General features: G+C 38.9%; 1 pseudogene; it reads right to left on the minus strand.

The window, feature by feature from the left end:
* Positions 1-1,063: 1,063 nt before the first annotated feature.
* The window catches only part of LOC128636466 (cytochrome P450 2A13-like), a 146,355-nt pseudogene continuing 128,807 nt past the window's right edge, over positions 1,064-18,611 (minus strand).

An 18,611-nucleotide genomic window follows, 5' to 3' on the forward strand; every position in this document is an offset into this window, starting at 1 on the left:
TTCTTGCCTATCACTTAAAAAAGTGATCTTATTTAAAAACACAATCTGGTTATTTACCAAAATCAAATATTAGATATAAAATATTTTTTTTTACTGGAAATAAGTTGTGGTCTTTATCCAAACATAAATATTTTTAACATTTTAAATGGTGTAAAAATTTTCTCCGAAATATTCTTGCTTACGTTAAAAAATTATAGTCTACAAGATTTGTATAAATACAGATTTCACTGTTCCTCAGATATTGTCATCTTGTTTGGGTTTGTCTAAGGTCTTTTTCCCACACCTTGTGTTTCTTGAGAAACTTTGGCCTTCATACTATGCAACCTTCTATAATGGAAAGCCGGATTCTCATTGAAGTTCAATTTTAGCTACCTGTTCCAACTCACTCTGCACACATCCTCCGAGGGATTTCTAACATCAACTACTATAACATTCATATTATAATATATAGGAGCTAGTGTTATACTAAATTAATCCTCCTCTATTCCCTATAAGATTGCATTGAGAGCAGTTGAGAGTTTTTTGAATAGTAGAGGTCAAGAGTATAAAAAATATACTAAATTTGTCCTTCAGCTTTTGGAGTTTGTCCTAACTAATAATATCTTTATGTTTGATGGAAAATTCTTAACATTTCATTGCTTGTTTCCCCTAACCCCCACTGGGAGTGTAATTTCTTCTGGTGTCTATGTTTACACAACTTTTCTATAGAATACTTAAGTATAGAATGCTCTACATAGGTAGGGATACCACAGGTAAAATCAGTTATTTAAAATGCTGAAATAAAGGTAAATGGACTATTTCTAAACAATCTAATACCCTTCAGCAGGTAAAATGGATCATTGGGAACAAATTAAAAGTGAGAACAATTTAAGATTAATATGTGACAAAGTTCTTCAACCCAAATGCGTCTCTTGATCTGATGCTATTGACAGGACTGTTGCTATTATGTTTATATATATATATATATATATATATATATAGATACATAAAACATCAAGAACTGTTGCAGACTTTATGCCACAGGGTTTTGAATTGATAAACAAATAATAATTAAGTATATTTATCAGCGAGGAATAAAGCAGATCTTGTAGGTGCGTGGAAAGTTCCCAAATCCACTTAATTTGGGGGTTAGGTCTAATTCTTCAGGGTCCACTGGGGATTTGAGGATAAAATTCTGTAATATTTTGCTGAGGAATAGAAAGAGCTCCATATGAGCAAGACCCTCCCCGGCACAGATCCGCTTCCCTAAGGTTTAAAAAAGAAAGAGAATGAAATACACTGGTTATTGTCTTTGTGTCTATATGAGTGTGCATGCACGTCTTTGCCTGTCTGTATCCATGCTCGTATGTATTTTATTGTATAGTATACTGCATTTTTTACATATAAGATGCACTGGCATATAAGATCAAAACCCATTCAAAGATAAAATATTAGAAAACAAAATAATGCAAAAACCTCCATCATAATCTGAAATCAATGTGTCCATAAATCTTATTTGCTAATGATTCTCCTTTCATAGGCTTATGTATTTTATTTCATAGTATACTGCATATTTTTTTACATATAAGATGCACCGGCATATAAGATCAAAACCCATTTAAAGATAAAACATTAGAAACTAATAATGCAAAAACCTCCATCACACTCTGAAATCAATTTCATGTGTCCATAAACCTCATTTGCTAATATTTCGCCTTTCTTCTACATTGTCTTTCCTTCTTTCTTTTAACTATTTTTTTAAAGTGTGCTTTTTTCTTGTCTACATCCCTCAGATGACTTTCCTCCCTCTCTTTACTACCTACAACCTACTCCTCTCTCTTTATTCCTTACATTATCAACTAATATTACCACTATTGGGTAGTTTTTACAGTAATATAAGACAAACATGTAAATTATATTTTATAAAAAATTAAAAAAACTTACATACTTAAAAAATACCCTAATGTTTAATTTTTTTTAGATAGAGCATTCAATTTTAAGCAACTTTCCAATTTACTCCTATTATCAATTTTTCTTTGTTCTCTTGCTATCTTTATTTAAAAAGCAGGAATTTAAAACTTAGGAGCCCATTTTTGGTTCAAAACCTGGGTTATGCTTGCATATTGGTTTGCTAAATCCAGGGTGCAGTACCTAAAATGGGCCGGCTCCTAAGCTTTGAATTACTGCTTTTAAAATAAAGATAGCAAGAGAACAAATACAAAATGATAATAGGAGTAAATTGTAAAGTTGCTTAAAATTGCTGTTCTGAAATACAACATTTTTTAGGGTTTAGTATCCCTTTAACATACATTTTTAATAAGACTGTTCACTGTCTCTTTAATGTTTAGAATATAAAGTTTTGTTGCGTATCAGATATTTTCAAAAATATAAAAAGATCTGAAAATTACTCTCCGAGTCCAATTTTTTTTAATAATCTTTTATTCATGTATTTAGATGGAGTATTTTGCACAATTGGTAGTGGATTAAAGTTTTGGTAATGGACGCATTTGTTGGAGTAGTAATATGTTTGTTGGTGTATAGAAAGGCAATTGTGTGTAATCCTCTTTGCGATTATCACCTCTTTACACTTGCAAAGCCGGAACTCCTAAGACCAAGGCTGTTAATGTGAATGCTGGTCAATGAAACAACTCCTCAGTAACACGGTAATCTATAACCTACTGCCAGGTAAGTTTTACTCCACTTCAAAAGTTGCCGCTTCTCAAAACTTCAGGCATGACGCGTTTCGCCCCTCCCCTTTGTGGGCTGAACTCAGGGCTTCATCGGATGCTTGTACACGGCAAATGCAATCCATATATAGCTTGGTTGCTTATTTACATATTTGATTGGTGATAGTTACAATATCAACACGGCAAACTACTTAGAAAATTATAAAAACACAATTGCACACATATAATATTCGCTAAACGATTACCACTTTGCGCAAAATAGTTTGGGGTAACTATCTTTGGAAATGGCAAATTTGGCTTTCATCAAACACAATCTTGCACAAAAAAGCTATTTTAATACCTTCTTAACCAGGGGGAAACAGATGCACAATACTATTTCTGCTGAATTTACCTTTAATAAAAACGAATAGTAGATAATCCAATACCCCCAAAAAGAAAGATACTATGGGAAACATGAGAAATCAATTTTTTCATTAAGGCCATTTGGAGCCAGTGTGTCTAAACGATAAATCCAACGGGATTCATTCTTTAATAACATATTGTCAACATCACCACCACAGCGATGCTGTTTGATATGTTGAATCCCTGTCACTTTCATGATGGTGAAGTCTGAGTTATGATATAATTCAAAGTGTCTGGCCACCGGACTATCCTGCACCTTATTCTTGATATCATCCCTATGTTCCCTCACTCAGTCCTTCAGGTCCCGTTTAGTTTTTCCTTTATAATATAGGGGGCATGAACAATGCAAGAGGTAAATGACACCTGCAGTGTTACAGGTAATCCATTGTTTAATGTTATACTGTTTACCTGTTGAGGTTTCAAATTTACTTGTTTTCTGTATGAACCTGCAATACACACAATGCCCACAAGGGCTGCAACCCTGCCATTTACCCCTTGCACTTAGTCATGTTGTTATAGGATTCTTCATATACTCACTTTTAACAAGCTTATCTTTAAGGCTCAAAGCTCTACGTGCTGTTAAAAGAGGATAATCTCCTACATATTCTCTTAATTTGGCATCAATGGTTAACATGTGCCAATACTTCTGCATTATGCATCTCAGTTTACCCCAGTGTGAATTGAACTTTGTAATTAGGCGTACCTTGTCTGCATTCCTTCTAGCTCCATTTTGTTTATATAACAAGTCATTCCTAGTACTACTTCTAGCTTGTGTCCATGCCTTTTTGTCCTGTCTTTTGGAGTACCCTCTCTTTATAAACCTGCGTGACATGTCTTTTGCCTGTTCCTCGAAATCCTCAGAATTAGAACAGTTCCTCCATAAACGAAGTAACTGGCCTACTGGTATCCCAGTTTTTAAACTTTCTGGGTAATGGCTGCTAGCATGTAGAAGGCTGTTTGTAGCCGTTGATTTGCAATGTACCCTGGTAGTTAAACGTCTACCCTCTTTTATTATGGATAGATCCAGAAATGTTGCTTCATCTTTACTAATTTCACTTGTAAGAAAAATGTTATACCCATTATCAGTGTTCAAAATACTCAAGAAATTTTCCAATAGGTCTTTGCTGCCACTCCAAAGGAGGAGGATGTCATCCACATAATGAAGCCAGAGTACCACACAGTGATGTGCAGTCACTAGAGGCAGGTGAGGCAGTGCTTCACCTCTCATATGGGCAAAAATATATATTTTTTTATTGGCTTTAAAAAAAAAAAATGTAATTTTTTTTAAGAGAGGCAGAGAGAGCAGTGTTTCAGCCACATCTTATTAAAGTAAGATTTTACTGAAAGGGATTCTGTTAGTGAAAATGATAATTTAATGAATGTGGTTTAGTGTTTTTTTACTCTTTTACAGCAGGGTCGTTTTTGTATTTTGTTTACTCAAACTTTACACCCACTAACTTAGCAGCTTGCCTCTGTACTTCACTCTAAATTATAGACTCATTTTCTGAACTCTCTGTAGCTCTGCTGTTTTATTACTTTAAAATGCAGTGGTCCCTCTCCCCCCCCTTGTGTGTGTGTGTGTGTGTGTGTGTTTCTCTCTATATATATCCATCTCTCTCCTTATGTGTTGTTCTCCCCCATGGTCTCTTTCTCTCTCTGTATCTCTTCCTCCCCCTCTGACTTTCATCCCTTATGTGTCTCTCTAACCCTCTGTGTGTGATTGTGTCTCTCTCTCTCTCTCTCTCTCTCTCTCTAACCCTCTGTGTGTGATTGTGTTTCTCTCTCTCTAACCCTCTGTGTGTGATTGTGTCTCTTTTTCTCTCTCTCTCTCTAACCTTCTGTGTATGATTGTGTCTCTCTCTCTCTTTCTCTCTCTAACCCTCTGTGTGATTGTGTCTCACTCTTTCTCTCTCACTAACCCTCTGTGTGTGATTGTGTCTCTCTCTTTCTCTCTCACCCTCTGTGTGTGATTGTGTCTCTCTCTCTCTCTTTCTCTCTCTAACCCTCTGTGTGTGATTGTGTCTCTCTCTTTCTCTCTCACCCTCTGTGTGTGATTGTGTGTCTCTCTCTCTAACCCTCTGTGTGTGATTGTGTCTCTCTCTCTAACCCTCTGTGTGTGATTGTGTCTCTCTCTCTAACCCTCTGTGTGTGATTGTGTCTCTCTCTCTTTCTCTCTCTCTCTCTCTCTCTCTCTCTCTCTCTCTCTTACCCTCTGTGTGTGATTGTGTGTCTCTCTCTCTTTCTCTCTAACCCTCTGTGTGTGATTGTGTCTCTCTTTCTTTCTCTCTCTAACCCTTTGTGTGTGATTGTGTTTCTCTCTCTCTCTCTCTAAACCTCTGTGTGTGATTGTCTCTCTCTCTCTCTCTCTCTCTCTCTCTCTCCCTCTCTCTCTCTCTCTCTCTAACCCTCTGTGTATGATTGTCTCTCTCTTTCTCTCTAACCCTCTGTGTGAGATTGTGTCTCTCTCTCTCTCTCTCTAACCCTCTGTGTATGATTGTGTATCTCTCTATTTCTCTCTCTCTCTAACCCTCTGTGTGTGATTGTGTCTCTCTCTCTCTCTCTCTAACCCACTGTGTGTGATTGTGTCTCTCTTTCTCTAACCCTCTGTATGTGATTGTGTCTCTCTTTCTCTCTAACCCTCTGTGTGTGATTGTGTCTCTCACTCTCTCTTTATTTCTCTCTCTCTAACCCTCTGTGTGTGATTGTCTCTCTCTCTTTCTCTCTCTCTAACCCTCTGTGTGTGATTGTGTCTCTCTTTCTCTCTCTCTCTAACCCTCTGTGTTTGATTGTCTCTCTCTCTCTAACCCTCTGTGTGTGATTGTGTCTCTCTCTCTCTAACCCTCTGTGTGTGATTGTGTCTCTCTCTCTCTTTCTCTCTAACCCTCTGTGTCTCTCTCCCCCCGTCTCTCTCTCCCTTTCCCCCCGAGTGCTTTTCTGTGTTTCTGTCTACCTTTTATCTATTTAATTAATGAATTGGTAGTGGCTTTATTTAAAGGGGTGGGGTCAAGCGCCCCACCATCTTTTAATTTCACTAGCCGCCACTGGATCAAGACATTTTTATATTTACTGAATAATGAAAGAATCTATAAGCATAATTTGCAGCATTAAAGTAAAAAGTATGTTTTCAACATATTTTAATGGGCATGGATTTCTAGATCTCATAATCAGAGCAAGCATTGTGTTATCTGGCAAGAGTTTCTGTTACAATCCTTTTAGACTAAAATCAGATGTTTAAATAACTTTCCAATTTACATCTAATATCTAATTTTCTTCATTCTTTTGATATCCTTTGTTGAAAATCATATCTAAATTTGCTCAGTAGCTGCTGTTTGGTGGCTGCACATAGACACCTTATGTGATTGGCTCACCCATGTGCATTGCTATTTCTTCAACAAAGGATATCTAAAGAATGAAGGCGTGACCTAGCCACTGCCTCACCAGCCTCTGACGTCACTGCACGTCACTGGTACCACATGTGCCTCCACCAGGGATTCAAAGCACGAGAACATTTCCTGTGCCTCCCATAAGCCAAGATGTAAGCAAGCATAGGTGGGGGCACATGTGGCACCCATGGCTGTACCCTGAAGCTGCCTGTAATATCTTCCGTCAAACTGAAAGATATTATTGTTCAAAATTAATTGTAGCAAATAAATGACAAAATCTGTATGTGCCTGAAAATCTTGCCCTCTTTGTTCTAGAAAATATCTTATTGCTCTAATCCCTACAGTATGAGGGATTGAAGAGTATAATGACTCAATGTCTAGGGTAACTAACCAGGTATCATCCTCAACATCTATGCGATCAAGTTTTCTAAGGACATACGAAGTATCTTGGACATACTAGGGTGATGAACTTAGGAAGGGTCTCATAAAGAAATCAATATATCTACTTGCCCCTTCCATTGGCCCCCCTATGCCCGAGATAATTGGTCGTCCCGGTGGTTTGTTCATACATTTATGTAGCTTGGGGATGCAGTAAAAAGTAGGCACAATCTGAAACTTTTTATACATGAATGCATGCTCTTTCTGTGTTATTAACCCCTCCCTCAGAGCATCATTAAAAATAAACAAAAGTTCATTACAAGATGTGTCAAACGCTGATCTGTCTGTTAATTCGTATTGTTTTGTGTTAAATAATTGCCTATGGACTTCTGCTACGTAATCATGATCATTCATGACTACTAAGTTGCCACCCTTAGTAACAAAATGATAGAGTAGTGGCACTGCAAGCGGACAAGCTCCCCGATCTCTATGTATGAAAGATTCAAACTACTATTGTAGGTGATAGATTATTATTGAGAGGGAGGGGTGCTTTGCACAAAATCAATTATAGCAAAAGTGTGGGAATACAAGGGAGATTCCCACTAAGAATGCGAAATTAGCACTCACTGTCCTGACTTCATAAAGGCGGGATAGTATGGACAATTAAATTATAACTTTTATTGAATAATAATAAAAAAGGGCATTACTACACACAAATCAGTAAAAAAACGTGGATTGAGTGTAATTAGATAGATTACCTGTTGTACAATCTAATCAAATAGGCCTCTGTGGTATGATAGCCAAAATAATAGTTCAGGTAATAGCATACACATATAACTGTGAATAAATGTAGAGGGTCTATATTAATTATAAAAAGATCTGATACAATCTCCTAAAGGTCAGCACCTTGTCAGAGGTATGGATTAACTATCTATCACAGGATTACCATCAATAGTAGTAACGTTAGTAATAAGATGTGGTCACATATGAACCAAGAGTACAGGATACTAGGTAATAAAGGTATATCACTAGGACATAGGATAATTATTGACACTTAGTGAGGGGTATAAATCTGCTATCCGTCGTGGGATTACCATCAATAGTAGATAACGTTAGTAATAAAATATGGTCCCAAAATGAACCAAAGGTATAAGATGCTAGGTAATACACGTATATCACTGGGATATAGGATAATTGGCAGGCGTTAGAATTCTATCAGGTAGATTAATATCTACCTTACAGTTAGTGTAGATTACTTATAGATGGTATATTCAGCCTGAATTCAAATATGAATATACAATATATATTATGGTTCATCCTTGTGATTCAAATGTTATATTGTGTACTCTAATAAATAAGACTCAATCTATCAAAGTGTCTCGAATGACCTATATCCTATGGTGTATGGTATATAGGTACTACATGTAAGATGGACAATCTTACTATGTCACAATACAAGGCTGTATAGTACACGATTCACAGTTAAATTTTTAGGGCACTAAAAATATATACTTGGGCTTGGTTGTTCTATGATTAATACTATATTTGATCTTGAGAAAAGTGAGATGTATGTAGTGCTTGAACACGTGTAAATTATTGCTGATAAGATATATCAGTTAAAGTTCATTTAAGATTATATGTTATAAATTATATTCTCTGTTTGACACAGCTCCATATGAGTTGATATATCTCTATTACCTCATCAGTTATCAAACAATGGGTATATAGATATTACGTTTTAGATGTGGAAACTTTCTTCATATTTTATTAGTCAAAGTGATTCCCGTTGATCAATTCAAGTCCTCTGTAGCGTGACTATATATATTATGTTCTTGATTCTGTAGTAGTCTATGTCTAATCACAGTATGTTACACCTGTAACGGTTTGTTGTTATGACACTAGATGCAGCTTGCGTGTCTTAGCTGTAATAACAGTTGTAATCATTTTTAATTCAATATCTAGCTGCTGCTGCTGGAATCATACTATATATGACAGTTAAGCTTGTAGCGGTTTTTAATTATGTTGCTTTATGCAGCTTGCATGTCTTAGCCGTAAATAACAGTTATAGCCATTTTTAATTCAACATCTAGCTACTGTTACTGTGATCAGACTATATAAAACAGTCATAGATTAAACTTGTAACGCTTAGTGATTTAGTGTCACGCGTCTTATAGTGTACTGCAATGTGCCATATATTCCCCAGTTAAACTGAAATAAGCATTTGTATTGGGATGCCACTGCAGCCGCAGTGGTAGGCGACCTGCCGTATTTCACTGTTCTGTGAAAGACCTAACGATAACGTGATTGTAATAATGTATTGGTTGCGGCAAATCTAAAAGATTCCCGTGGTAACTAATGGTACACTATGTTTCCCTTTTGACCTCTGTTACTAGTAAAGTGCTGACATGTTCTAATAATATGTATCTAAGGAGAATTGTAGTATACTCAATTGAAATATGTTCACTGATTGCTACAGGCTAGATTGCCAAAAATAATAATACAGTTAGTCTAAATCATAGTATACTCTAGCCACAATGTTTGTTATACTAACAGTGTCAGCAACCCTACAACATAAGTCGCCCCGCTATTACCACAGTTACAAGAGTATGCTTATAATAAAGAGTTAAACCACGTTCCTAACATTAAAGGGACATTATACACTCATTTTTTCTTTGCATAAATGTTTTGCAGATGATCTATTTATATAGCCCATAAAGTTTTTTTTAAAAAATAAATGTATAGTTTTGCTTATTTTTAAATAACATTGCTCTGATTTTCAGACTCCTAACCAAGCCCCAAAGCTTTATGTGAATACTGTCAGCTACCTTCTCCAGCTTGCTCCTGTTTGTGTAAAGGGTCTTTTCATATGCAAAAGAAGGGGGAGGGGTGGGGGGAGTGTCTTATTTGCCACTTGCAGTGGGCTTTCCAGCTACCTTTTCAACAGAGCCAAACTGACAGCTTCTAAGTACGTTTTTAAACAGTTTTATACTGGATTTTTATATCAGTATCTGTGCATCTTATTCTTTATAGTAGTGTCTATTACATGCAGTTATATGAAAATTAGTGTATACTGTCCCTTTAAAAAGAGCTCCCATATGCTCTATCTAAACACCTAACGTGTTTTTCCCGTGCAGGGCTTTATCAAAGGCTAGACTATACTATGATTTAGACTAACTGTATTATTATTTTTTGGCAATCTAGCCTGTAGCAATCAGTGAACATATTTCAATTGAGTATACTACAATTCTCCTTAGATACATATTATTAGAACATGTCAGCACTTTACTAGTAACAGAGGTCAAAAGGGAAACATAGTGTACCATTAGTTACCACGGGAATCTTTTAGATTTGCCGCAACCAATACATTATTACAATCACGTTATCGTTAGGTCTTTCACAGAACAGTGAAATACGGCAGGTCGCCTACCACTGCGGCTGCAGTGGCATCCCAATACAAATGCTTATTTCGGTTTAACTGGGGAATATATGGCACATTGCAGTACACTATAAGACGCGTGACACTAAATCACTAAGCGTTACAAGTTTAATCTATGACTGTTTTATATAGTCTGATCACAGTAACAGTAGCTAGATGTTGAATTAAAAATGATTACAACTGTTATTACAGCTAAGACACGCAAGCTGCATCTAGTGTCATAACAACAAACCGTTACAGGTGTAACATACTGTGATTAGACATAGACTACTACAGAATCAAGAACATACTATATATAGTCACGCTACAGAGGACATGAATTGATCAACGGGAATCACTTTGACTAATAAAATATGAAGAAAGTTTCCACATCTAAAACGTAATATCTATATACCCATTGTTTGATAACTGATGAGGTAATAGAGATATATCAACTCATATGGAGCTGTGTCAAACAGAGAATACAATTTATAACATATAATCTTTTTTTTTTTTTTTTTTTTTTTTTTTTTGGTTTTAAATGCTTTATTGAAAAACGTATAAATAATACAAACATGAGAATTTGCAAAATGGTACATATGCATCAGTCTTTTGTTTTGTTTTGGCAATTCTATAAGTTACAAGGGAATAACAAAGAAAGTTTAATTGACATACAGAGAGAAAGGTAATTCCCTTTTTTCTTTTTTTTTCTTTTATAGTAAATAAGATACCCTTTATGGGTCAACAACGGTGAGAGTAATTATTGGTTAAATAAAAGAAAGTATCTAATTAGGTATTTAACTGTATAAAATATAGTCTGGTTGCATGATTCCTGCAGGTAGAAAAGAGAAGGGTTGTAAGGTCGAGAAGATAGGTGGGGAGTCGGTTGGGGCTGAGAGGTCCATTGTCGTTTAAAAGCATTGGAATGTAAAGGTAGGTATGTAAAGGAAAGGTATTGTAGGGTTCCTTATGTGGTATGTGGGGGTTGTGTGTGATTGAGGTATTCTTCCCATAGGAAGCAAATGGAGTGGTAGTCGTCTGTCTGTTTATTGCGGTTATAGTGGTGTTTTTCTAGTTTGAGGGACTGAGAGGTAGTTTCTTTCCAAATTGAGACTGTCGGGAGGCTATGGTTTTTCCAGTGCTTTGGTATCAATCGTTTTGCAGAGTTTGTCATAATAGTTAGTAATGCCAGTCTTAGTTTACATTTTATTTTAGTGAACTTGTTAAAAAGGAAAAACCAGATATTTAGTTCAAGATCTGTTGATAAGAGAATTTCAAATTCTACTTTGATTGATTTCCAGTACTCTTGGGCGACAGGACATGTCCACCATATATGTGTTGGGGTGCCTATGTCGTTGCAGCCCCTCCAACAGTTTGGTGAGAGCTCGGGGAGGATGGCATGTAGTCGGTATGGGGTGTAATACCATCTGTACAGAAGTTTGACGTTCATCTCCATTATATAAATGGAGGATGAAGATTTTGTCATATGGTGAACGATCTGCAGCCAATCTTTATGGGTTTGAGTGGAGCCGATCTCTTTTTCCCACTTTTGTATATAAGAGGGGAGGGAGAGTTGATACGGTTGCATGAGTAGTCGATGTGTGAATGAAAGAAAGCCTTTATTCAATGTTTCGTTAATACAGCTGCTTTCGAAGCTGGTTAAAGGGCGTGTGAGTTGGGTTTTCTTGGGGTGTTTAGTAATGAAGTCTGAAAGCTGTTGGTGTTGGAACCAGTTTAATTGTGTGGTCCCTAGTGTTGATATGATTTCGGGTAGAGTCTTGGGTTTCCCGTTTATAAGTATTGCGTGGCAAGGGAAGCCTCTGGATATATAGGGGGTTTGGGTTACTTGTGGGAGGAGTTTAACAGGGAGGTCGGGATTGTCGTTGAGAGGGGTTAGTGGGGAGGGTATGGTTGATATGTGGTTTTGGCGTTTAATGTGCGAGTCCCACATCTTGAATGTCTCTTTGGTTATAGTTGGGAGGTGTATTGGTAGGTTTCGTTTATTGGATGGTAGCCAGCATTTGCTGCTCAGGTGGGTGGTGGAGGATAGTAAGTGCTCGAGGAGCACCCATTCTTTATGCTCTGAGTGTCTACTCCAGTGGATAATTCGGGAGTAGAAGGAGGCTAGTCTGTATTGCATTAAGTTTGGGATCCCTAGGCCGCCTAGTTCCTTGGGGCGGTATAATGTGGTAGTGGCTATTCTAGGTCTCTTATGTTGCCAGATGTAGGAGATAATAGATTTTTGAAGTTTATGGATTAGGGGGTTTGGGGTGGGAATTGGTAGGGTTTGAAAGAGGTATAATAACTTGGGAAGGAGGGTCATTTTCACTGAATTGATCCTACCCAGCCAAGAGATAGGCTTGTTGCTCCAAGACCTAAGTAAAGCAGTTATTGTGTTAAAAATGGCTTTGAAATTTAAGTCGAGTATGACCTGTAAGTGCGGGGAGATGTGGACACCTAGATACTTGATGGATTGGCATTGAAGGCGAAAGTGGGCTATTGATCATATTGCATCCAGGTCGTTCTCGCGCAGCCCTATGGGTAATAATTCTGATTTTGTAATGTTGATTTTAAAGTTGGAGAAGGTGCCATAAGTGTGGAGGGTTTGCATAAGTGATGGAAGTGACAATTCGGGTTGTGTGATGGTGAGAAAGAGATCGTCAGCGTACAGAGTGACTTTGTACTCTTGGTGTGCTATTTTGATTCCATGTATAGCCTCATTGTGCCTGATGTAGGAGGCGAGGACCTCCATGGCGAGGACAAACAAAATAGGGGAGAGAGGGCATCCCTGTCGTGTGCCGTTTGTGATGTCGAATGGTTGGGAGAGTGTATCATTTAGTTTGATTTTTGCCTGGGGGCGGTTGTAGAGGGAGAATATTTTTCCTATGAACGATTGTTCAAAGCCAAATTGTTTTAGGGTTGTCTGTAAAAAAAGCCAATCCAGCCTATCAAAGGCTTTTTCCGCATCCATGGAGATGAATGCGGAGGGTATGCCGTTAGTGGCAGCGTATTCCATTAGAAGAAGGATTTTAGTGGTATTGTCTTTGGTTTCTCTAAGGGGGGTGAATCCAGCTTGGTTAATGTGTACGATTGGCGGCAGTATGTTATTGATACGGGTGGCAAGTATCTTGGCGTATAACTTGATGTCTGTGTTTAAAAGGGATATTGGGCGGAAATTGGCAGGTGTGGTGGGGGGTTTGCCTGGTTTTGGTAACACTGCAACTTGTGCTTCTAGCATTGATTGAGGGAAAGGGTTAGTTTCTGATACTTCGTTAAAAAGCAGAGTGAGATGGGGTAGGAGTAGGGAGGAGAAGGTGTGATAATATTTCCCTGTGAAGCCGTCTGGGCCGGGGCTCTTCCCGTTGTCAAGTGATTTAATAGCCACAAGTATTTCGGATTGGGAAATAGGGCTGTTAAGATGTCGAGTTTGCTCAGGTGTTATTTTGGGTAACTGTGCTTGCGCCAGGTAAGAGAGTAGTTCCGGGGAGGGCCCATTTGGTGTGGAATTTTTGTTGATGTTATAGAGTTTTGAATAATAGTCGTGGAAAGATTGTAAGATGTCGGTAGTGGTAGTGAGAGTAGCGGGGGGGGTGGGGTCGCTTAATTTCGTTTATGTATGCTTTAAGTCTCTTTTTTTTTAAGGCCCTGGCTAGAAGCTTCCCTGATCTATTGCTCTCATGAAAGAACATGCTGTTGGTTTTTGTCCTAAGTGACTGGTATTCAATTTGAAGAAAGTTATCTAAAGCTTGTCTGGCATCTTGTAGATTAGCAGTTATTAGCGGATCAGTTGGGGACAGCTTATGGGCTAAGTCTAGGTGGGCAAACGTGTCTGAGAGCTCTTTATATAATTGTCTCTGCGATTTCTGGTATTGATTTTTAAGTTTAATTAGCTCCCCTCTGATCACGCACTTATGTGCTTCCCAGATTGTGTATTTATTGTCTACCGAGAGTGTATTTAGGTGGAAGTATTCCTGTATGGTGGAGCTAATCTTTGTTATGGTGGCTGGGTCGTTTAGTAAGGTATTATCTAGTTTCCATATGTATGGTGTTACGGGTGTATTTGGCCAAGAGATTTTGAGTTTTACTGCGGAGTGGTCGGACCATGATGTGGGGGAGATATCACATCTTTTAACCAAGGTTAAAGATGCCTGGTTGGAAAAGATATAGTCTAAGCGACTGTACGTCTTGTTGGGATGTGAAAAGAAAGTATAATCCCTAGTGTCCGGGTGGATGAAACGCCAAGTGTCGTGTAGGTTAAGGTTTCATAGTCCTACCCAAAGTGTGTTTGTGATTTTTTTAGAGATAGTAACATTGGGGTTAGAGCTATCCTTTATGGGTTGCAATGGTACATTAAAGTCGCCAGCGAAGAAAGTGGGGCCCTTTGCGATGTCGACTATTCTATTAAGTATATATTTGAAGAAGGGGGTTTGATTAGTGTTTGGGGCGTAAATGTTGATTAATGTGATTGGCCTGCCAAAAAGCAGTCCCACTAGGGCGAGGAACCTGCCATCTGAGTCTTTCGCTGCATGTAACAGGGTAAAGGGGAGCGATTTGTGAATTAAAATGCTGACCCCACCGCTCTTAGAAGTATTAGAACTGTGGTAGTGTGTGGTGTAGGTCTTACCAAAGTACTTGGGTTCCCTATTGCGTCTGAAGTGGGTTTCTTGTAGAAACAAGATATCGGCCTGTCTTTTGGATAGGTCAAGTAAGGCTTTTGATCTTTTGTGCGGAGAGTTCAGTCCCTTTGCATTTTGCGTAAGGAGGGTTAGTGTTCTTGTCTGGTCAATGGTGTCTTTGGACGTCATGGTGTAGTGGTGGTTGATGTTTTGACAAGATGAGACAGTATAGTAGATGTGGACCTGTTATGGTAGGGTACAGTCTGTGTGATAGATAGAATACCTGCAGGAGAATAAAAAGGTGCATAAAAAGTACAACAATATGAACAATAAATCATGGTTAACATTATAACATTGATGATTATAACAAGCGTGAACTGAACTATGAAGAACAACAAACAAATGGTGAAAAAGTCTCTCATCCTATTGTAGGGCATAATTGAGAGCAGTGCGGGGGTAATACCGCAAAGAGCCCTAATAGTCCTTTTTTTTTTTTGCTTAGGGTTAATTTGACAGACATCCTGGCTTGGGGTAGGTGATGGGAAGGGAGGGAGGGAAGGGGGGAGGGGGGATGGGGGGGGCAGTGGGGAAAGGGTTTTAGGAGGGGGGTGAGAAGGTAAGTGGTAGATGGGAGAGAACAGAGGGCATAGCATTCAATTATATTCATCCAAATTAAAAAGAAAACATTACCCAAAGTTCAAAGTGATGTGCAACGTCTCTGAGGGTTGGAATATAGGTAGTTCGTCTTTAAGGCGACTGGCTGCAGGAGGAGGTAGGGCTAGAGGGGAGTTGGCTTCTAGTTGCTGTACTCGAGGGCTTGGTTTTTTTGTGAATGGCGGTGTGCCAAGACTCTGCAGGATTGCTTAGTCTCTAGGGGTTTTGGGGTGTTTTCTGCCCCGGAGGGGGTGTTTCTTTAGGAGGGTCCAGTCCAAGTGATGTGCAAAATGATTGAATGTCCTCTGGAGATTTGCAGACTACGCGGGTGTTGTTGCTGATGGTCCAGACGTTCGTTGGGAAGCCCCATCTGTATGGAATCTTCTTGTTCCTGAGTAGGGTTGTAAGGGGTGAGAATTCTTTCCTGCGCTGCAGGGTCCGAGTTGACAAATCTTGAAAGAATTGTAATACGTTGCCCCTGAAACGTATAGGTTGATTTTTGCGAGATTGATTCAAAAGCATTTCCTTTTCTTGGAATACTTTGAAGCGTATCACAATGTCTCTAGGTGGGGCTGAGTCGGGTGGCTTTGGTCGTAATGTCCTGTGTGCCCTGACCCATTGGATATCATCTGGAAAGGATGAGTCTTTTAAATGGCGGAATAGGTCTTGGAGATAGACTGGAAAGTCTCTGGGTAGAATTGATTCAGGTACCCCCCTGATGCGCATGTTTTTGCGCCTGCTGCGGTTCTCTAAATCGTCTAATTTTTCTTGAAGTGAGAGGATAGTTTCATGTTGGGAAGCGAGCTGTTCGTTTAGTTGATGTACATCTTCTTTGATAGTGTCCTGATTACTCTCTAGGGTTTCAACTTGAAAACCTAATGTGTGAATGTCCTGTTTCATTTCCGCAAGTTCCTCTCTTATGCAGGATCGTACTATATCTGCAATATCTTGTTTTGACGGCAAATTTTTGCGGAAGGTGGGTGAGAGTGGACAGTTTTCTGGCTGGGTGTTGCTTGCTTGCAGTTCTTGTGAGTGTGCAGGGGGGGATTTTTCCCTGGGCCTGCGGCTGGTAGGAGAGATTGGGTCAGGGCATTGTAGGAAAGAGGACATAGTGAGGGATTTACCTGTTGCAGGTTTGATCAATTTGTCTTGTTTTGTATTGCGCTTTGACGTCATTTTGGATAGTATGTGGGTCAGATGGGTGGCAAGGTGGTAAACAAAGAAGAAAGTGGGGTGACCTTGCACTGGATGGTGTCACCTTATAGAGGACGTTTGGCAAATGTTAGGTTAAGGCTGCAGGTGGAACAAGGCAGCGTGTATATGAGGAGCTGGTTCCTGGAGAATTAAAAGAGGGTAGTGTCTTTATTGTGTTGTATTCTCCCTTATTCTTTTAGTTTTTCTTTTTGTGTCTTTGTATTCCTGCCTTTCTTTCCCCTCCTTTTGATTTGTGCTTGTTTTACTCTGTCAGAGGTTAATAACCCATATGAGGGGGGGCCTCCTGTGAGGGTATTTTAGGCTTCTAAGGTGCAGTTTTAGGTAGGCTTAGACACTAGTTTAGTGTGGGCAGCAAAGCTTGCTGTTTTCTGTTTTGTCTTTAATGATAGGCCCAAACCCCAGATAAAGTTGCCCTTTAGTGTGAGAGTTTATGAAGGCTGATGAAGGGGGTACAGGGGCCTGTTCGGCAATACCGCTGTGTTGTGGGCAGAGGCTGTATGATTGCTGGCTTACCCGGGTCCGTTTTGAGTGCCGCGGTAGGCCCAATCCCCGGCCTAAAGTTGTGGCCGCTATCCGGTTCACTGTGCGGCCTGGTGGGAGATCAGTCCGGAGGGTAGGTTAGGCTGTAGGGTGGTGATCCGCTGTATTGGCGCTTCTGTAGGGGCTCCGTGACAGACGGTAAGGCCCCAGGAAAGGTGGGTGGTGAGTCTGGTGCGAGGTGCGGCCTGTGGCGGCCGTGTGGATGCTGAGATCTAAGTGCTCCGGAGCGTTACAAGTTAGCCCCGCTGCCCTTTCTAGGGTTTAGATATTTAATTGCCAGTGCCTATGAAGGCGATTCTGAGGTGGATGGCCAGGATATTTGTGTGATTGAGGGCTATTTGCGGCGGAGCTCCGGAGTTAAGCTGCGCTCATGTCAGCTGCCGGCTCCGCCCCCTATAACATATAATCTTAAATGAACTTTAACTGATATATCTTATCAGCAATAATTTACACGTGTTCAAGCACTACATACATCTCACTTTTCTCAAGATCAAATATAGTATTAATCATACAACAACCAAGCCCAAGTATATATTTTTAGTGCCCTAAAAATTTAAGGACTGTGAATCGTGTACTATACAGCCTTGTATTGTGACATAGTAAGATTGTCCATCTTACATGTAGTACCTATATACCATACACCATAGGATATAGGTCATTCGAGACACTTTGATAGATTGAGTCTTATTTATTAGAGTACACAATATAACATTTGAATCACAAGGATGAACCATAATATATATTGTATATTCATATTTGAATTCAGGCTGAATATACCATCTATAAGTAATCTACACTAACTGTAAGGTAGATATTAATCTACCTGATAGAATTCTAACGCCTGCCAATTATCCTATATCCCAGTGATATACGTGTATTACCTAGCATCTTATACCTTTGGTTCATTTTGGGACCATATTTTATTACTAACGTTATCTACTATTGATGGTAATCCCACAACGGATAGCAGATTTATACCCCTCACTAAGTGTCAATTATCCTATGTCCTAGTGATATACCTTTATTACCTAGTATCCTGTACTCTTGGTTCATATGTGACCACATCTTATTACTAACGTTACTACTATTGATGGTAATCCCGTGATAGATAGTTAATCCATACCTCTGACAAGGTGCTGACCTTTAGGAGATTGTATCAGATCTTTTTAAAATTAATATAGACCCTCTACATTTATTCACAGTTATATGTGTATGCTATTACCTGAACTATTATTTTGGCTATCATACCACAGAGGCCTATTTGATTAGATTGTACAACAGGTAATCTATCTACGACCACTCAATCCTAGGTTTTTAATTGATTTGTGTGTAGTAATGCCTT

Source organism: Bombina bombina, chromosome 7 (genome assembly GCF_027579735.1).
Source record: "Bombina bombina isolate aBomBom1 chromosome 7, aBomBom1.pri, whole genome shotgun sequence".
NCBI classification, from domain to species: domain Eukaryota; kingdom Metazoa; phylum Chordata; class Amphibia; order Anura; family Bombinatoridae; genus Bombina; species Bombina bombina.